Below are 21,936 nucleotides of genomic sequence, written 5' to 3' on the forward strand. Positions count from 1 at the left end.
GTACTACATACTTAGATTTCTCCTCACAACAACCCTGTGAAGTAGGTGAGGCTGAAAGAGAAGTGACTGGCCCAGAGTCACCCAGCAAGTCTCATGGCTGAATGGGGATTTGAACTCGGGTCTTCCCGGCCCTTCCCATCAATCTCAGCACTGTCTACACTGACTGGCAGAAGCTCTCTGAGGTTTCAGGCAGGAGTCTCTCCCAGCCCTACCTGGAGATGCTGCCAGGGCTTGAACCTGGGACCTCCTGCATGCAAAGCAGATGTCCTATGACTGAGCCCTTCCCGAAAGGGTCTCCCATCCAGGCACTAACCACACCAAGACTTGCTTAGCTTCAGCAAGATGGCTATATCCTGTACATTTGGTATTTTCCCCCATTTTTATTTTTAGGTCTTTTTGCGGTCATAATTCCCCTAACCCCCTGTTTCCCATAGACTTTAATGCCTGGTCAACCACGAATTTGCCAATGGCGAGGTTTTCCCAGAACAGAACCCTAGCGGTTGGCGAAGGATGACTGTACCCTTAGACCAGGGCTGCTCAACTTCGGTCCTCCTGCAGATGTTGGCCTACAACTCCCATAATCCCTGGCTCTCGGCCACCGTGGTTGGGGATTATGGGAGTTGTAGTCCAAAAACATCTGGGGCGGGCAGGCTGGGGGGGTCGCAAAATTGAGCAGGCCTCCCTTAGGCCATGCTCTGCGACCTGTCGTGTTTAGGACTGGGCTATCAAACAGTGCATGTACTTTTAAATTCCTCACCAGCCCTAGAGATTATTTGCTTCAAAATTAGACAGACATAATGTTGATCTCTTTTGTTGTCTCTCGCAGGCAAAAATGCAGCCTGAAACATTAAGTTAAGGGACATGCAACACCTTGTCAGTTGCATTTGGTTCCCAGCCTGTTCTCTCTCTCTTTTTTGGTGTGTCAGTTTTTATCTATTATTGTGGTCTCACTATCCCACAATAATTATCCCACAATAATCCAGGAACTTGGTTGTAATGCTTAGAGGACAGGAAAGGCTATTTTCTGCCTTTGAACTCACAGTCTGTTCAATATTTCTTTTCTCTTCTTAAGATGCCTACCCTCATGCATTTATTATTATTTCTTGTTTACACAGTCAGACAGGTGTTATTGACTGGTTTGTTTTAGCCAGACATCGAGTCCTTCCCAAGGACCTGGGATGGCTGGATGTTATCATCAATACTGTTGTTGTTATTATTATAGATATTGTCACAAAATATAGGCTGTTCCCAGTAAAGCTGCTTTTTGTAATTGGCTGGTGGTGATTTCTGTGGCCCCGATGGTGTGGAGGTGCTCTTCAAGGTCTTTTGGAACTGCACCCAGGGCGCCAATTACCACTGGGATTATGTGGGTCTTCTTCTGCCACAGCTTTTTAATTTCAATTTGTAGATCTTTGTATTTTGTTGTTGTTGTTGTCGTCATCATCTATATATTTATTTCTCCTAGGCATACCCATCGCTAATCTCATGTGTGGCAGCTCTCACGAGAGTTCACAAACAGCTGCCAGATAGGATTAGCCATGGGGATGTGGGGGGGAAAGGGATGCTGGCCGAGCTTGGTTAGAGTGCTGGACTAGGACCGGGGAGACTTGAGTTCAAATCCCCATTCAGCCATGAAACTAGCTGGGTGACTCTGGGCCAATCACTTCTCTCTCAGCCTCACCTACCTCACAGGGTTGTTGTAAAAGAGAAACTCAAGTATGTAGTACTCCGCTCTGGGCTCCTTGGAGGAAGAGCGGGATATAAATGTAAAAATAATAAATAATACTGAGTCAGACCCTTGGTCTATCTGGCTCAGCATTGTCTACCCTACAGAAAGCTGGGGGGGCGGAGAAGCGGCCGGCTGGCCAGCCAGAAAGCCAAGCATGTGCGGGGGGATGAAAAAGCAACAATGGGTGGGTCGATCGGAGGCACAAAAACTCTGCACCTGGCCCAGCTAGTTGTTGCTCTTATTAATATTAATATTATTTATTATATGTTGGTGGGTGGGTGGACGTTGTCCTCTGGATACCTGCAGGAACAATGTTATATGCTGATAACCTTGTTTTATGAAAATCCAGTTGCTGGCAACCAGATTACGTTTGTGCCGTTTTTAAAAAGTTAATGCAAGGTTTTTCTTTGTTCTGTCACTTCGCTCAATGGTAGGAGTTTTATCTGGTCCACTTTGTAATAGTGATAGATGAGCTTCATGCAGGTCTAGACATCTTATTCAGTTCTCTAGAGAGCATTTAATTGTGGATCTCACTGCTACAGGGACTCACAATGGGGTTTATTTATGGCACATGGGCACTTGATTGTGTGATTTCAACAGCGGCTTGTACAATTGGCTTGTCTGTTCAGTGGTGCACTAAGGGGCATCATCTCTCTGGTTGGGTTTCTTAGGTGCTACCAAAATGCAAGTTTAATCAGCAGCAAGCTGGAGAAAATCGGGTTTAAAAAAAAGACAGGGGAAAAATAATGTGAGATAAGCGTAGAACAGCATTATTATTCAGCAAATTTGCTGTGAGGAGGGAGGTTTGTGGGAACTGAGGTGGGAATTTTGCCTCTGAGTCCTGAATTCTCCAGGTATCTTTAGGTTGTTCATTTTCAACCAGCCAGAATGAAAGAAGAGATCATCCTGGCCTACCTTATGGGGCTGTGGGACCCTCTACAAAACAATTTCTGTAGTGCTTTCCTACAAGGAAAAGCTAAATAATAATATGATTCCACTTTTCAACAAAAGCTTTCAAAGCGGTTAAACAAAAGGTATGAGAAAATGGTCCCCTGTCCCTAAAGGGCTCAGGTCCAAACAATCTAACATCTGAGGCTTTTAATTTAGGAACAAATGATAATTTCATAGAAGCTTGTGAAATTATGCCCCCGTGTTGGAAGTGGATATTGAAAATTTGTTCTCCCATAATACTAGAACCTTTGAGTCAGCCAATTGAAAGGATGCAGTGAATTCAAGACAAGCAAAAGGAAGCCCCTCTTCACACAATGTAGAACAGATATGTGGAACTCATTGCCACAAGATGTGGTGGTGGTCGATAGCTTGGATGGCTTTGAAAGGGGATTACACACATTGATGGAAGAGGCAGAGAGGTCTATTGCTGGCTGTTAGTCATGAGGACTGTATGGAACCCCCATGTTTGGAATCATTTATTTTAATTTAATTTTATTTTATTTATCATACATTTACTTAATATATTTATGCCCCACCCCTCCAGTGCAAATCCAATACTTCTCCAGGGTGGCTCACAACAGTAACACAGACAAAATAATAAAAACCGTAAAACAGAGAAAACCCTAGACAGTGTTGAATTAATAAACCAACTAAAACAGATCCAATTAAAATTAAAAATCCATCTATTTCCATTTCGATGTATTATTATTACAGTCGATGACCAGCATTAAATATACATCACATTAGTTTCACATTAAAAAAACAACAACACACACACCCCATCATCAGACTGTCATAAAATATTTTTTAAAGCTTTTTAAAAAAACCCTAAGGGAGGGAGCATGGTGAAGCTCTTCTGGGAGTACGTTCTGAAGCAGAGGGGCCACATCTGAGAAGGCCCTGCCTCCAGTCCTGCCCACCGAATCTCAGCCAAGAATTGGGCCCTGGCAGATTCGTAGAGGCTAACGGGGTCCAACAGTAACTCCGGCTCGAAGTGGTTTGGGGCACTTTGAACCTGGCTCAGAAGCAGTCTGGCAACCAGTGAAGAAGCTGGAGGATGGGTGAATCTCTTAATCAAAATCAAATCTTTATTGTTACGGTCATTTGGCCAGCAAAACACAGAGTACAAAAACTTTACATAAAAGCGAACCTGGTCAAATAAGTAATAAACTGTTCAAACATAAAACCGAGCCGTAACGCCCGAGTTCATCCACTACATAAAACAGAGGGCTCCATACATTATGATAATCTAGAAACAACTGCTCATATTCTTCTGTATTGTGATTATTACAGAGACATAAGACGCCAACTGATTGCCCCACTTTTGATTAATTTCCCGGGTCGTGGAGATGATTTTTATTTAAACTATCTACTCACCAATTCTAATTGGGACATTATTCCTAGTGTGGCCAAATATTGTTATATAATATGCCAAATGCGTATAAATGTAGTCTGATTTTATAACATTTTTATTATTTTCTTATTTGTTTTATATTGTTGTATTGCTGGTCTATGACCGAAATAAAGTTTTACTTACTTACTTATGATAATCTAGAATTTAATTCAATCCAACCCCATATCTCAAATCCAACCCCATATCACCCAGCCAGTGTGGTGTAGTGATTAGAGTGCTGGAGTAGGACTGGGGAGACCCGAGTTCAAATCCCCATCCAGCCATGAAACTAGCTGGGTGTCTCTGGGCCAGTCACTTCTCTCTCAGCCTAACCTACTTCGCAGGGTTGTTGTGAGGAGAAACTCAAGTATGCAGTACACCGCTCTGGGCTCCTTGGAGGAAGAGTGGAGCATAAGTGTAAACAAACAAACAAACAAACAAACAAACAAATAAAATATCTCGCTTCTCAACATTTCTTATCCTAGTCTTGTTAGCCAGAAAACAAAACTTCGCCACATTCTAAGATACTACATCCCAATGGCCTGTTAAAAGTAATTCCAAATAGAACTGCTCAGAACAACTGGGGTATGCTGTTAAAAAAGGACTTGTATCTCTCTCTCCCGCAACGTTCGAGAAAACTGACAATTATTCAAGATCACATGGGCCGTTGACTCCACTTCCCCAGAACCACAAGGGCAGACATGCTCCTTGTAGGGGATCTTAAGTATTGGTTGGGGATTTGGGCATGCATATTTATTTGACTGGGGGGAAATTCATCTCACAAACATCTCAGCCATGTTAGGGCCACAATATTATGTGTTTCTTTCTGTACATAAACCAGCTGCAACGCTGATGTCTCTCAAACTCTGCTAAGCCTGACCCTTCTTCCTGAATCCCGGCAGTCTTTCTTGTTCTATGTCTAACCGAAACGGAATATGTTGGCTGAACCCACATGGGAATCAGTATCCAGGCAAAATAAATAGCAGTCTCCTATAACACAGGAGGGAACCTTTCAGTGCTGTATTTATCTAACTGGGGTGCAGATCGCCAGGGCTACACTGGTCCTCATCCAGCTGTTGTGGTGTAGTGGTTAGAGTGCTGGACTAGGACTGGGGAGACCCGAGTTCAAATCCCCATTCAGCCATGAACACTAGCTGGGTGACTCTGGGCCAGTCACGTCTCTCTCAGCCTAACCTACTTCACAGGGTTGTTGTGAAAGAGAAACTCAAGTATGTAGTACACCGCTCTGGGCTCCTTGGAGGAAGAGCGGGATATAAATGTAATAATAATAATAATAACTACCATGACCAGTAACCATAGGCCCCTGTGGTTGTGGATGCTGGGATTTGTAGTCCCACGGGAGAAGCCAAAGTTGTGCAGCCCTGTGATAAACTGAAACAGGCAGTTTCACTCTGTGGTTTAATGTGTAATGCAAGGTGGCCAGTTGGTGTAGTGGTTAGAGTGCTGGACTAGGCCTGGGCAGACCCAAGTTTGAATCCCTGTTCAGCCATGAAACTGGCTGGGTGATTTGGGGCCAGTCACTTTTCTCTCAGCCTAACCTACCTCGCAGGGTTGCTGTGGGGAGAAACATTACTGTGTACATTGCTCTGGGGTCCTTGGAGGAAGAGCAGGCTAGAAATGTGAAGATCTCAGAATCTGCTTAGGAAAAGATGTCAAGAACAGCACAAAATGTCTCAATACAAGCTAGCATTTAACTCTTAAAATCATGAATTGTGACTTTAGAAAGCCAATTGTTTTTCCATACACCAATGTAGACTTGGAAAATAATATTCTATAATTAGTCCTCCCCCCCCCAAAAAAAAATCTTGCACCTGCAGCAGAATAAAAATGCTAAAAGAATAAAACTGCATCAGTAAATTCTCAACCATAGAGAAAGCCAAGGTTTGAATTCAAAATCCAATTGCTTCAGGGCACAGTGGTGGTTGTGTAAAAGGTTCAATCTGTCTTCTTTTATATATGAATGGATGCTGATTATTACCAGCAATTACTAGCTTAGCCCCAGGAATTAGTGTCTCTCAGCAGGGGAGGTAGAATCATGCCTTCTCTGAAAAAGCGGGGGGGGGGCCTCACGGGGGGGGGGGGTGTGCGGCTTGTGGCAGGTTTGGTCCGGGCGCCAAAATTACCTAGGTGCGCCACTGCTTGCAGGCTTTGTACTCTGTCTCCCATCATGCCCTGCTGCGATGGACGATAGGGTGATGGGCATTGGAGTCTAACCACCATGAGACCCACAGGGAAACAACAGAATGTTAAGAGTTGTAAGGTACCCATCTTTTTGTATAAATCGGAGCATGGCCACAACACAGTCTTCAGAGCAGTGGGGAAAGAACCCATGCCCAAGTATCTGTTTTGTCCTAACCTTATTTATTTATTTATTTATTTATTTATTTATTTATTTAGAGAAATCCTTACTTCTGTACCTTAAAACAAAATGCCTTTTTCAGAGAAGGAATGACTCTACTTCTCTCGCCCCCCCCCCGCCCCCCAACCGCCGAGACACACTAATTCCTGGTGCTCAGCTGGTAATTGCCTGGTAATTCATTTGCAAAAAGGTGCAGATTAACTTTTCATTTGCAAATGAAGCCACCTCATGAGAATTATTCGGCGGACATTCTGAGGATCATTGGAAGTCCAGCAGGATCTTCTTGCCATTTCTCACCTCATACAGAAATCAAATCAATAAATAATAAATATATTTGCAATCAAAATCCTTTGAGAATACTTGGCGGCATATTCGTCACTAAGTCTACTGAATGAAGCTCCATCGTATCAGAGCTGAAAATTCTGTGGTATCTCTGTTTTTAAAAAGTTGCTGCTTCCGTCTGCCCAGGAGGTTGGAACCCTCTCCTTTTTCAATGTGAACAGTGCCATTGATTTAAATAACAAAAAATGTAACCCCACTCTTTTGACATGAGAACTGGTTTCCCTGCATATCTTGCCGGGACTGTAAACAACCAGGGGAGCCCTTCTGTGAGGCAAGGCATGAGACGAGGCGAGGCGCAAGACGAGGCGAGGCGCTTACCCCAGGCAGCAGATTATTGGAATTCCACCCTCATTTTACTGAACTCCCCTTACCAAACTTTTAATAACTCACATCTCCCCGCAAGAGTGTCTTAGCTGTCTGCCAAAAATAAATAAATTCATTAAAGAGTTGTTCCTGTGGGTGTCCGGAGGGGCAGTTCCCATTGAATTCAATGGGGCACACTCCCAGGGAGTTGGGGGGGGGTGGTATAGGATTGCTGGCTTTGGTCATTCCTTCTTGCACAGTTGAGAGGTATTGGGTTAGGATTCCTAAATCCCCAAAGTGCTCTATTTTGGCTTTTCTTGAAATGCTTTCAAATTTTGCATGTTTTCTTTTCTAACCCAGAGGTTCCCAACAGGGGGAAACTAGTGGCCCTAGGAGTATCTGAAGGGCTCTCAGAGGGTACGTGTGCTGCAGTCATGATATTTGTTCCCCCCATCTAAGAATCGCCAGTGTGAAACCAACACATCCTCAGTGAGGCGTCCTTTGCAGAAGGGGCAGGAGGAGGTGAAGACCAGTGTTCTCTCTAATGTGTTTCATCTGTGTGCAGAATGAGTTTCCTTCTGGGTGTGGCAGAATCAAGGCAGTGTGTGCACATGTGCATTCAGAGTGGGGCCTTCTCATCTGTGTGCGGAATGAGTTTCCTTCTGGGCGGCAGTATCAAGGCTGTGTGTGTGCATGTGCATTCAGAGTGGGGCCTTCTCATCTGTGTGCGGAATGAGTTTCCTTCTGGGCGGCAGAATCAAGGCAGTGTGTGTGCATGTGCATTCAGAGTGGGGCCTTCTCATCTGTGTGCAGAATGAGTTTTGTTCTGGGCGGCAGTATCAAGGCAGTGTGTGCGCATGTGCATTCAGAATGGGGCCTTCCTGCTTCAACCAGAGCAGGTTCTAAAATAAACTGAGCGGACATTAAAAAAGTGTGCGTGCATGTGCGCACACACGCACACATTAGGGAGAACACTGGTGAAGACCCTTCTGCTCTGCTGCTAATTGGCTGGCTACATTACCTCTCCTCTCAGCCTGACTGACAGGCTTCAGAACATTCACACGGAGTACTCCCATTGAAATTAATAGGATACGTTTCCTGTTATTTCAAGTCTATTTGTCCTATTAATTTCAGTGGGAGCACTCATGCATAACTTCATCTAGATGCAAACCAGTGACAGGAGTGACCTGTCTCATAATGGTAACATTTAAATTTGTGCGTACACACACTCTCACACACAAGCTCTATGGAGTACTTGAAATGAAAGTGGAAGAAGGGGTACATGTGTCTATAAAGGTGGGCAAACCTTGTTCTAAACGATCAGAAACAGCTTGGAAAGGTTTCTTGAAAAGCGGGCTCTCAAACATGGATCTCCAGATGATGTTGGACTACAACTCCCATCACCCCCAGCCATGCTGCTGGGGATGATTGGAATTGTAGTCTAACCACACTGGGGGACCCAAGTTTTTATTTTTAAAATTAAGATTTTTATTAATTTCTAATACAAAGAATACAAAAGGCAAGGGGGAAAAATTGAATCAAAAAGATAAAAGACATCTCTAAACTTCTATATACTATAGTAAAATACAATTGATGAAATACAGATTTACTGTCTATACCATAAGAATTGATTGTGTGAAAGCAATCAGACTGGTTTATGTATTCTTTCAGATATCAAACCGATCTGGGGGACCCAAGTTTGGTAAAAGATTCAGTGGTGAATTTTCACAGCTAGTTCTGAACCTGGGTTCCCTGTAATTCCCAAACTGGACAAATGTTTGTGTGTGAACAACACCCCCTCTGCTGGATGGAATTGTCCTCATACAACTACTCGTTAAAGAAGACAATCCATTTATTTATTGTTGGTGTAGCATTTTATTTGATGATCTTCACTTCAATGGCTGCTTTGCATATTGGAAGTCCATATTAAAATAACAGAAGCACACAATGTTAGACTTAAAGGGGACCTTGGAGGCTTAGCAGGAAACTGAGCTAAGCCAGAAACAGGCCATTGATATATACGTTTTGCCTGAAGGCGGATTAGTTTGGGTGTATTGTTTTCCATTCAAGGTATGAAAACCAAAAGGAAGCATACATTTGCCATGGTAAACAATCATGTTTGTTTGTTTGTTTAATGCACTTGTATACTGTCCAAAACGTACATCTCTGGGCAGTATTTATGGAAGCTGAATGCTCTTTTAAGAGATGTTTAAAACATGTTCAGTTTTTGGTTTGGGTAACCGTAAATAGTTCATAATTGATTCTAAAAGCCTGCAGGGGCAGAGGGCAGTGTTCCTGTTAACAGGGAGTCCCAGATGTTGTTGACTACAACTCCCAGAATCCAAGCTGCAGTGGCTTTTGCTTGGGGAAAGATTATGGGGGTTGTAGTCAACCATACCTGGGAATACCTGTTAGAGGAAACACTGGTGGTGGAGTGGATTTTTTTGCTTTATAAACAGTTTATTTTAATGTGTCTGTAACCAGTTGCTGATCTGTTTCAGACAGCTTATGTATGATAGTGTTATGGCAGAAACGAACCATCTTTTTCTTGAAAAGATAGACACTAATAGTCAGACAACATAGCTGGGAATCATCTCGAATAATTGAAAGTGTGGCTGTCACTCAATTAAAGAAAATGCAGCTGAATCATGTAGGTAGCCAATGGACTAAAGTTGCTGGGAAGAGGCATTCCCTTTGCTGGGAAGAGGCATTCCCTCCATTATAAAAAGATAGAATGCCTCTTTAAAAATGGTGCTTGCTATCTTAACTTCATAGCTGTTTATATTTTCATAACTATTTATATTAAAAATAATTTTCCAGTTAAGCAGGGCTACCTGTTTAGTAGATTTTAAAAATCAATATAATCTAACGAACAGATTAAACATTGCAGCCCTTGGAAAGCATCCGATTCCAGGGCAGTCACTGTGAAGACTATGCAGCCAGCATAAACCAGGTGTGCCTCTGCTCCCAGTCCAACCCAGAAGTAGGCATTCCTATTTATTTCAGTGGAGCTTGAGAGTGCCTAATTGCACACTGGGTTGTGTTTTGGTTGCTGTATATTAGTTGGGTATTATTATTATCATCATCATCATCATCATTATTACATTTTATATTCCGCTCTTCCTCCAAGGAGTCCAGATACTACATACTAAAGTTTCTCCTCACAACAACCCTGTGAAGTAGGTTAGGCTGAGAGAGAGGTGACTAACCCAGAGTCACCCAGCAAGTCTGAATGGGAATTTGAACTCGGGTCTCCCTGGTCCTAGTCCAGCACTCTGACCACTATACCAAGCTGGGTTGATAATTACAAATATGAATACAACGAGTATTTATATACCACTTTTCAACAAAAGTTCCCAAAGTGGTTTACAATTAAACAAACAAACAAACAAATGCACTTGGTAGCAAATAAATAAATAAGTAAAATGGCTCTCTGTCCCCACAGGGCTTACAATCTAAAAAATAAACATAAGATAACCACCAGCAACAGCCACCCGAGGGATGCTGTGCTGGGACCGGATCTAGGGCCAATTGCTCTCCCCCTGCTCAATCATGAAAATCACACCACTTTTAAAAGGTGCTTCTTAAGCTCAGTTATCATGGGAAAATTGATAACAGTCTGACCAAAGGAAAACAAACATTCTCAGCTGACGTTTCTGAAGAACAAACGGTAGATTACCAGCATTGTCAGAACCATGTGGATGTGGTTCTTTTATGCAGGAATTTATTTCCGGATCTTGTGAGTTGCGTTGCAGGAATTGATAATAGAGTTTTGTCACATAGTTTAGTAACTAGTATATATTTATTTATATAATAATTAACTATTGTATAGCTTAGAGAGCTGGTCTTAGCGAGCATACATTGTCCCCTTTGCTAAGCAGGGTCTGCTTGGGCTTGTATTTCGGCGGGGACTATATGTGAGCATGATAAGAGATTCCCCTTAGGGGAGGGGGCTGTAGTGGGGCAGCTGTATATCCTCTTGCTACCCCGGCCAGAGTAAAACTGGAAGTGGTGGGCACACGCCACGCACATGTGTGGTGGGCGCCTGTGCACTTGCCACTTCCGGTTTTACGCTGACCCGGGCGGCAAGAGGGTATACTGCTGACCCATGCCAGCATTTTTTAAAGCAGCGCCAGAGGGGGAAATGTCGTGGGGGAGATAAGAGCACCCTCCCCATGCCTTAAAGTGACCCCACCGGTTCGAATTTGAACCGAATTTGAACCGGTTCGAATTTGAACCGGTTCGAACGCAGGGGCTCCGAACCTATTTGGCGTTCCTTGAATGGAACGCCGAACGGGATCGTGCACATCCCTACCCTGTGCCCATAGCCACAATCAGCAAGACGGGCTCTGCTGTTGCTCCCAGCCAGTGTTTTGTTCGAGCTCTGGCTGGGTGCTTCATTCTCTGCCTTTCTGCAAGCAGAGAAAGAATGCACCCATCCTTGAACCCTTGAACGGAGCAGCGCCAACCGGGACCAGCAGAAGGACAGTGCCGAGAGTGGCAACGCCCCTTCGTATGATGTCATACGCGGCATGGCAGGGGGCGCGCTCACGAGCGCGCACAAAACAATACAGAGGAGGGGGCGGCCAGCAAGAGCTTGCCCTGTGGCCGCCAGAAAGCTCTCTACGGCCCTGAAAGCGTGGAGCATCGCTGCCGGTACAGAATACTGAGTTAGAAGAACCAATGGTCTGAGTTGGTGTAAGGCAGCCTCCGATGCTCCTGTGTAACAGCAAAATTTGTGTTTTGTCTTATTTTGTTTTTAAAAAAACACAATTATGAACACATTATTCTATCTATCTATCTATCTATCTATCTATCTATCTATCTATCTATCTATCTATCTATCTATTATTATTACATTTATATCCCGCTCTTCCTCCAAGGAGCCCAGAGCAGTGTACTACATACAGTGGTCCCTCGACTTACGAACTACTCGACATCCGAAGTTTTCGACTTACGAACGACAAAAATGACCGGAAGTCGTTGCCAGTTTAGATGTGGCTTCCTCGACTTATGAATGTTTCCAGACCTCCGTGGGTGCGCTTTTCGACTTACGAAAATTTCGACCTACGAACGTGCGTTCGGAACGGATTAACTTCGTAAGTCGAGGGACCACTGTACTTGAGTTTCTCTTTCACAACAACCCTGTGAGGTAGGTTAGGCTGAGAGAGAAGTGACTGGCCCAGAGTCACCCAGCAAGTCTCCTGGCTGAATGGGGATTGGAACCCGGGTCTCCCTGGTCCTAGTCCAGCACTCTAACCACTACACCATGCTGGCTATCTATCTATCTATCCATCCATCTATCTATTTGATTGATATACTGCCCTTCTTAAAATGGCTCAGGGGTGGTTCATACTAGAATAAACAAAACCATCACAATTAAAATCAACAACCAATGAAATACAGATTAAAATTACAACTAAAACTAGATAACATTCCAACTCGATATCATTAAAAGCCAGGGTAAAAAGATGGGTCCAAGGCTCTCCTGAAGGACTCGACACAGGTTTTGGGCAATATAGAAACATATTAAAATAGCAAATAAATAAATATAAATATTATATCCACAGGGAGCATGTTCCACAACCTAGGGGCAACGATGCCTCTCCATACCAGTTGCAGGGGAGCAACAGCCGGAGAGAAGGCACGCACAGACCTCTGGCCTGTGGGCCCGCCAGAGGCATCTGGCGGGCCACGGTGTGAAACAGGAGGCTGGACCAGCTAGGCCGTGGGCCTAGTCCAGCAGGGCTGTTCTCATGTTCTGTGTTCTTAATAGAGAATGCTTATCCCAGGTCGCCACCAGATTAACAAGTGTCGTTCAGCAAGTAAGCCCAAGGAGCGGTCGTGTGTTGTAGTGTCAGTGTGCTTGAATAATTGATCCCATTACTGTACAGTTTTTGCTTTACTATTGCAGTGTCTCTCTCTTGCACTGGTGACTTTGGTCTGGTCTTGTGGTAGCAAGCATGACTTGTCTCCTTAGCTAAGCACAGTCTGCCCTGGTTGCATATGAATGGGAGACTTGATGTGTGAGCACTGCAAGAGATTCCCCTCAGGGGATGGAGCTGCTCTGGGAAGAGCAGAAGGTTCCAAGTTCCCTTCCTGGCAGCATCTCCAAGATAGGACAAGATATATTTTTTTAATAGGACAAGATTTTATTATTGAATCAACAAACTACCAAAGCATACAGTACGTTGCCCAAGATAGGGCTGAGAGAGATTCCTGCCTGTAACCTTGGAGAAGCCGCTGCCAGTCTGGGTAGAGCGAGATGGACCTAGGGTCTGACTCTGTATATGGCAGCTTCCTATGTTCCTAAAATGGGATAGAAAAGTTTCAAAATAAATTGGGGTCTCTGGCTTTGTCTAGACCAGTGGTTCCCAACCCCGGGGGCCTCCAGATGTTGCTGAACTACCTTTCCCATCAGCCCAAAATATTGTAGCTGGGGCTGATGGGAGTTGTAGTTCCTCAACATCTGGATCCCCCAGGTTGGGATCCACTGGTCTAGATCGTTATGAACTTCTTTCTGCTCTTCTGCTCTGCCCACAGCAGCCTTCATAATAATTCAGACGTGGCAATGGATATAGCATGCTGCACGCTGACCAAGCCGTTTTACCGCTAAGCCTTCTCTGTGGTGCACTGCATGTGCTAAAGTTGACTGTGCATGAGCCATACATTTATATTTTAATATATCTTATGGGTGCAGTTTATAGTTATGCATACTTGAGAGGCTGAATGGGCGTCTGTAGAACTTTTTCTGGGGTGGGGACAAAGGCTACAACTGACCTTAACCATCACAGGCTCCTCCTCCTTATCTGCATAGGAAATCCCCACTGCCCAATCACCACAGTGCCACAGGCTCCTCCTCCTTATCTGCATATGGAATCCCTACTGCCCGATCAGGTGCTTCTGCTTGCAAACTCTGTCAGCCAATCGCCTCCTTTCTACCACGCCCCCACACATGGCCGGTCTTGGAGAATTAATAATATAGATTGTACGGGTCTTCTGTTGCCAGCTGGCATTACCTTTCATGTCTTTGTTGTGATTCAGGTCTTGAGGACATCCTGTCTTTGTCAAAATAGATTTAGTTTCAGCACTGACTACTCTGCTAAATTGCTAGCAAAAATGTTATTTTTTCCCCTGACACTAAGTAGCAATATGTTGGGAAGTTCTATTTTTGTAATAAAACTTGGGACCCCTAGTCGAATGTGTACTTCCTGTGGGATTTCTGGCATTGCCCTTTTGCTGTGGAAACATAAGCCCTTGAAACTAATTACAGAAATTAGCTACAGAAATTAGCAGTCTCATAATTTTCAGCAAATATAATTTGTTGTGGTGGAAAAGCTCAAAAGCTACAAGATCATATTCATACATTATGAACAATGGGTATATATCCAGTACACTTTGCTAGCCACATCCTCAGCTTTAATTAATTGCTAACTAATGGTCTTTGGGTGCAAAAAACCATCACTGAAAGAGGATTGGAGTCCTTAGCTCCAGATATACATCAACAACATAAGTCTTGTCAACAGAACATTGAAAATTATAGGCAAAATTCAGAGTTTGCATCGCAGAAGGTAAACTGTTTATAAAGGAATGTTACTGGTTTCTACTTACATGGCCAACCTCAGAAGGCAGATTTTAGTTAGCAACTTGTGAATTATTTTATTATATTTGTAATCGCCATGGTGGGAACCATGCAAACTTTCTGCCCAAGGTACCAAAATCTCTTAGGCCTGGCTATTTCCCATTTCTACTAGTCCTAAAGCCTTTGGGATATCTTACTAACAAACTGAGAGATCTGACCACCAAATATCAACACAATCGATTTTTCTAGTTCGTTTCTGCTTTGATTTCTAGTCAGTTTCAGTTTTGATTTCATCTCAGGAAGCTTTCCTTGGTTGATGTCATGTTGTTATTCAGTGAACATCTATGTTTTTGTTTCATTAAGCCTTCCATAGTTTTAGTTTATACTGTTCATTGTGTGTGTTTGAAGGTTAGTTTTAACTGGTAGTATTATTTTATTGTGATGTTGTAATTTTCATGGCAAATCTGTTTTGAAACTTTAGGGTGGTGGGCCTAAATTGAGTAGAAAAGCAGAAGAGAAATGTATTAATGTATTTATTAAATATATTAGTTAATACATTCCACAGATCAGGCATTTTTGAAAAAAGTAACATTCATATCATATTAAAAACCATAGATGCTTTATCGTAGTAGAATTTCAAAAGGCTTTTAAATTCAAGATTTTCCATAAGAATCTTTAGAACTCAAATGTTGAACATTTTAATGGTAGTTTCCCGAAGATTAGCTTCTTTTGAACATTCCGCAAAACCATTGCCTGGTTGGAGATGGTTGGCCTTCTATGTTTCTATCCCTGCAAAGTTGCAAATAGCAGAGTCTAACCAAATCTTCTGAATTTGTACACCTGTTGAGAAGGTGAGAAAAAAAGATGTAAAACTATATTTTAGGAAAAAGACCCAAGAAATCATTAAATATTTGGTCCTGAGCGCTAACATGGCAGTGCTTGGCTGACAAAGAAGGGGAAGCCTTTGACTGCTTTTTTCCACCTGTTGTTCCATTTCTGGCCCTATGTTTATGGAAAATACCTCAAAAAATTCAGGTTGTTAGGTTTAAAAGACCCCCAAAACTGGGAAGAACAAAACATCTTCCCAATAATTTATGCCTCAGACAAACTTCACCAGGTTGGGTTAGGGTGTGCCAGTCTGCCACTGACGTCACGCCAGGCAGCCAATCAGGAAGCGGGTTTAGAGAGCGGAGGAAATGATGTCACCGTATCCCTCCGCCGGCCAGGACCCCTTTTTGTGTGTGTGTGTTGTTCTGTATCAACCCGCAACCATTTTTTTTTTATAAAAAAAAAAATCTGGGGAGAGAACGAGGGGGGGGCAAGCTCATGCAAGTCGCCTTTCGCTCTCGCTCGCTTCGCCCTTTGCTGAGGGGCCGTAGGGGGCGTGTGTCACTTTAAGCGTGCCTGTGTGTGGACCGAGCCAGCCTCGGAGGCTGAGGAGGGAGAAGGTGGCCACAGCGGCGGCCGCAGCAAGACTGGGAGGTGAGTTGGCGCCATCCCGTTATGTAGGGGAGAGGCGGACGCAGCAGAATCAACCCGGTTAGGCGTAGCGGGTGGCGCGGAGGGGGGGGGAAGAGAGAGGAGAAGAGAGAGCGGTGCGCGTGCGCGCCCGCGCGAGCCAGCCGGCCACTAGAACGCAGGTGGCGGTTAGGGACCGTTGGAGACCGTTGGGAACCGGTTCGAACCGCCCGGCTCCTTTTTCTCCCCTTCTCTCTCTCTCTGCCCCCCTTTTGATCAGAGAGGGAGGGGGGAATGTGGAAGAGGGAGGGAGGGAGAGAATGCAGGGAGGGGGGGAACGAGCGAGCGAGGGCGCGCGCGCGCCGTACACAAAGCCAGCGCGAGGCGGGAGGAGGAGGGACGGCGGGAGTGGGGACGGCCGCCTCTGCCTGCGAGAGGAGGTCGGCGATTGGAGGACTCTTGAAGCGGGGGAGGGGGGAAGGAGGAGCTTATCTCGCGCGCTCTCTTCCTCTCTCCCCCCCTCCCCCGCCCGCTAGGCGGCGGCATACCTGGCTCGTGCTTTGGCCTCCTTGCCTGATTCTTTTTTGAGGGGAGCGCGCGGAGGGATACGCGAACCCCTCTCTCCCCGTCACATTTCTCCCCCACCCCCGTCTTGAGGGGCGGGACGGGAGTGGGGGGGGGAAAGGAGTGAGGCGGCTTGGAACCCGCCGTTTGCCTCCGCCTACCTCCCCCTTTGGAAGGTCCTATGTGTCAAAGAAAAGCCGCCCCCCCCCGCACAGCATGTGAACCAGAATAAAACTATCAGTTCTTGCCTACGTGTAATTATTTTGGTGGCAAAGAGGGAGGGTTTGCTCAACTTGCCCCCCGCCTCAGCTTAAAACTCAGTGCTGGGTGGGCGGCCATGTTGGGCAAGGGGACTATTTTATTTCTCCCCTCCCCCCACCAGAAAAACGTGAGATGATTAAAAAAATTTAAGTGTTATTTTGATACTGTGAAGACTAATGATATGTTTGCAGACCCCTTTTCCGTGGCAATTGTTGGTGCTCTTGGATGTGTCCTCAGATTGAAGGCAAAATGGGGGGGGGGTTTCCCTAGAGAAAGGTGGAAGTGCCTTTCCCACCCCATAAGCACAATATTTGCCATGTGGGGTATTGTTGGCCTGTCAGGAATGGGCCCCTCTTTGTGGCTGATTGTCGCCCTTTTATTGCCATCTGATTTCGGAAATGAATGTCCCCCCCTTGACCTGGCTTGTGGCAAGGTGCAAAGTAGTTCTTTTTATTCTGTGTTAAATAGAATTTCATATTCATAGTTGCTGGTGTAGAGTAACAATTCTGTCCAAAAAAATGTGGGATTGACTTGGTTGGAGAAACCCATCCTCCTCATGCGAATGGCTCCTGGGCTGTTCTTCTCTTGCTCCTGGGTAGAAATGTGAAGGAAGCCCATGTGGAGATGGCAAGGTGGAGATGGCAGCTGCTGTGGCTTTGGAAAGCACAGATCCACGGCATGTGCGGCTGCCACATGGGGACCCACGGTCTGGATCGGGGCTTCCCATTAATTCACCAGGGCAGATCTCGATGGGCTGCGGAAAGTGGCGGCTGGGGGTGTGCTCCCAACGCCTTGTTTCTCTGTCGCGAGGAAACTTGTGTGTACAATTGCCACATGTTACAATCTATGTCAGATCTGTGTCATATCTGTATAAATACCTCCCCCAAGTGCCCTGAATGCTGCATGTTGATCTTATGGCAACCCAGTGAGGCAGCTTATATTATTATTGATCCCATCTTACAGGTGGAGACTTAGACCGAGAGGGAACCGTTATTTTATTTATTTATTTATACATTTTATATCCCAGAGTCACCCAGCTAGTATCATGGCTGAATGGGGATTTGAATTTGGGTCTTCCCGGTCCTAGTCCAGCACTCTAACCACTACACCATGCTGGCTGTGTTGATGTCAGTTGATGTAAAGGTAAAGTTGTGCCATTGAGTTGGTGTCGGCTCCTGGCGCCCACAGAGCCCTGTGGTTGTCTCTGGTAGAATACAGGAAGGGTTTCCCATTGCTTCCTCTTGCACAGTATGAGATGATGTAATGGCACTCAGTCAATTCCTACATGATATGACATGACATTTAAAATAGCACACCTTGTGCTGTCAGCCACCGTACGAGGGCACCTATGTTCACCTTAAAAAAAACACAGTCTGTTATATGGAAGTGTCTGCCATGTAGGGATTGTGTAAAGTGTGTGACAGCTCGAAGAAATGACGGAAGAGCTCCCTTGTCCGTCGATGTCATTGAAAAGTGAGTACATCTTCAGGTAATCATAAGGACATAAGACAAGCCCTGCCAGATCAGGCCCAAGGCCTACCTAGTCCAGCATCCTGTTTCCCACAGTGACCTACCAGATGCCTCTGGGAAGCCCACAGGCCAGAGTTGAGGGCCTGCCCTCTCTCCTGCTGTTGCTCCCCTGCAGCTGGTATTGAGAGGCATCCTGCCTCTGAGGCTGGAGGTGGCTTATACCCCTCAGAGTGGTAGCCATGGATAGACCTGTCCTCCATGAATTTATCCAAGCCCTTCTTAAAGCCATCCAGGCTGTCGCAACCACAGAAAATTCCATCATGACATGCACTGCACTGCAGGGGTTATCCAGCTTAGGTTCCCAGATGTTGTTGGACTACAACTCCCATCATCCCCAGCCACAGTGGCCTTTGGCCATTGTGATGATGGGAGTTGTAGTCCAAGGATATTTGGGGACCGAAGCTTGAGAACCCCTGCTCTACTGTGTAAAGGAAATGAAAAAACCAGGATTTGTGTCGTAAAGCTTATGGGTTAGAGAAATGTCAGGTTTTGGTATCCTTTGGTTGTTACAAAGTCTGAAAAACTTGCAGAATATCCAGTCATCTAGATGAGTTGAAAAATAATAGTGTGATCCGATGTCCTTGAAAGAACCATTCTGCATAAAGAAGGATCTAATTCACGGTTTCTTAACCTTGGGTCCCCAGATGTTGGACTACAACTCCCATCCCACAAAGGCCATGGCCGGGGATGATGGGAGTTGTAGTCTAAGAACATCTGGGGACCCAAGGTTGAGAAACCCTGATATAATTGCTCAGTCCCTATCATACCTTTATATGCCTGGATCTCCCAGATTATGCTTTAATTGCACAGTGTATTTTACCATCATATTCCTATTCTTTTAGTGTTTGTTCCTGCTGTAGTAAAATTGCCAATGTTAGCACCATTTATTGTTAAATAGTCATTGTGCACATTCAGCAGAATCGCATTGTAGAACCCTTTTCAGACGATAACATTACAGACTGCATTTTTGAACATGTTAAAAATGCTAGTGTGCATAGTAAACAGGCATGCCAGGAAGTGGGCTAGATTAGAAATTGTCTGGTGGCATAGTGGGGAAGTATCTTGCCTAGGGAGCAAGAGGTTGCTGGTTCGAATTCCCGCTGGTTTGTTTCCCAGAATATGAGAAACTCCTATATCGGGCAGCAGCGATATAGGAAGATGCTGAAAGGTGTCATCTCAGACTGCACGCGAGATGGTCATGGGAAACCCCTCCTGTATTCTACCAAAGAAAACCACATGGCTCTGTGATTGCCAGGAGTCGACACTGACTCGACGGCGCAACAGCAGCTAGTTTTCTACTTGCATATGAGTAGGGTTGCCAACTTCCCAGTAAAAGAACTCAGCCTGGCCTCTTTTCTGGGCTCTTGAGAGCTGTTTGATCTGCATAAATCAGTAAGTTTTAAGACAGTAAAAGCTGTTGTTGACATAGAATTGAACATTATTGCATGGGGTGATACCTGTAGATCAAATCATGATGAAGAGTACAGATGCAGAGACCAGCTCAAAGGTTGGCATCCCTGCTTACATGGGAAAGCATTCAGAACGTGACCCTCTAATTGTAATTTAGGATGGTGCAGTCGAGACAGGGCTCTGCAGTGTAATTTTATGTTGCTTTTATTTTATTTTAGCTGAATGTGTAGACCAGCTGTAAGTTCTAGTGCTAGACTAGCTCTTACACTCAAAATACCAGTTTTTCATTCCATCTGCCTGCAGCCCCGACCTTATATGTCTGAATACAAAACATGTATGTTGACATGCATGTCCGTGTGAAGTCAGGAAAAGACCGCAGTTTGCCCATCTCCCTTGTTTAGAATAACTTGCAAATATTGTTATTTTTCAGCTTGCCACAGTTGTGTCACTTCTTCTCCAAGGAGTGAACAATTTCCCACTCAGTTTGAACATATTTTAAATATTTAAAAACATAAGCTGGCTTATCTTGCTCAATCTGTTCTGAGCGTGCGCAGCGCCTTCAGATCGTCCTCAGATCATTTATCCTCCGCACAACTGTTGTGTTGCTCTTTCCCGCTTAGTTCTTCTTTAGCGGTGCCCCAAAACAAAAGAAGTGGTTGCAGGAAGCTTTTGCTGCATGGGGCAGTCATGTTGCTTCTGGAATCTTGGGCCTTATTCTTAGGTGTTTATGATCTGAAACAGCATATTGTACTTTGGTATCATAGCAACATACTGTTGCCTCCTCTCTTTATCCACTGAGACTCCTGAGTCCTCCTCCTGAAGGCTAGTGAGTTACACTCTCGTCTCCTGTGTTAATCTGTTTGGCTTTCCTCTGGACAACCCTTCTGCCCACATCGAATTTAATTTTATTCCTACTTAGTTTTGGGCCATTTTGAACACATAGTATATCAAAAGTGGTTGCATTTCCAGTTTAGTCTCAGCTGTGCGTTTGGGTAAGTGTCCGTCTGTGTAATTAATGAAGATTTTGAATAGTGTTTAACCCAAGACTGACTCCTGTAGAATCCTATTTTATTCTTCTTTCATGTTAGTCCATTCAGTAGTACTCTTATGTGTGTGTTTTCTGCCACTTGTGCATCTACCTGATGATAGTTTCTATCAGGCCTGCTTCCCAAGACATGTCTCTTGAACCATGGCCCTTCCGCACTCTCTGTGCCCACCACAATAACTGATCAGAGGCAGGAGCCGTGGATAGTTTAGCCTCGTCAGGAGCCATTTCTAAGCAACTGTGAAGCTGGATCTTTTGGAGGAAGTCAGGTGACCCACAGGCTCCAATAGCATGCTGTTCTCCCCATCATCACTTTTGTATGGGTCTCTCTGGCTCAAGGAACTCCTTTCTGGAACTGCTGTGTTGTATCCCTATGCCCAATTCCTACCTGTTTGACATATCTCAGGTATCTGACCAGGTCCTGGATCTTCTCTTTCTTGCTCCTCTGTACCAAGGGGAGGAGAGCTGGTCTTGGCTATTGGCCACTGAAACTGGGGATGATGGGAGTTGTAGTCCAAAAACAGCTGGCTGGCAGAAATTGTGCAGCCCTGGTTTACAGGAGAGGACAGCTGGTCTTACGGTAACAAGCATAACTTGTCCCCTTAGCTAAGCAGGGTCTGCCCTGGTTGTATATGAATGGGAGACTACATGTGTGAGCACCGTAAGATATTCCCCTCCAGGGATGGAGCCGCTCTGGGAAGAACATCTAAGTTCCAAATTCCCTCCCTGGCAGCATCTCCAAGATAGGACAAGATTTTTTTTTTTAATAGGACAAGATTTTTTTATTGAACCATCAAATTACCAAAGCATACAGTATGTAACCAAAGCACAATTATATGCAAAGTGGCTGTTTGTACATCATATATCTACAAAGATTTACAAACAAGGATTTGGTAACCCACAGGGTTATAAAGTATATGCACACAGTACTGTAACTTGGGGGGGGGATTACAAGGGATTACAAGGCACATCAGGTAATCGGGGGCGG

General features: G+C 44.7%; 1 protein-coding gene and 1 long non-coding RNA gene across 7 annotated transcripts in view; one reads left to right on the forward strand and one right to left on the reverse strand.

Moving 5' to 3' along the window:
• POGZ (pogo transposable element derived with ZNF domain) overlaps nucleotides 1-21,936 on the forward strand; it is an 84,836-nt gene that overhangs the window by 11,876 nt on the left and 51,024 nt on the right. For 4 of the 6 annotated variants that reach the window (XM_053278225.1, XM_053278227.1, XM_053278221.1 and 1 more), the window contains exon 1: nucleotides 16,023-16,162. The exons of 1 other annotated variant lie outside the window; for it this stretch is intronic. The gene's annotated coding sequence lies outside the window, so the exon portion shown is untranslated. Of the gene's footprint in view, nucleotides 1-16,022; nucleotides 16,163-20,713; nucleotides 20,896-21,936 lie in introns of those variants that run through there. One more of the 6 variants, XM_053278223.1, reaches the window with a different exon arrangement.
• Nucleotides 15,200-15,939, reverse strand: LOC128337347 (uncharacterized). Its single transcript, XR_008312240.1, has 2 exons — nucleotides 15,610-15,939; nucleotides 15,200-15,520 (listed from the first exon to the last, which is right to left on the reverse strand). It is a non-coding gene; the product is annotated as an uncharacterized LOC128337347 (long non-coding RNA).

This window comes from Hemicordylus capensis, chromosome 14 (genome assembly GCF_027244095.1).
Source record: "Hemicordylus capensis ecotype Gifberg chromosome 14, rHemCap1.1.pri, whole genome shotgun sequence".
In the NCBI taxonomy this organism is placed as follows: domain Eukaryota; kingdom Metazoa; phylum Chordata; class Lepidosauria; order Squamata; family Cordylidae; genus Hemicordylus; species Hemicordylus capensis.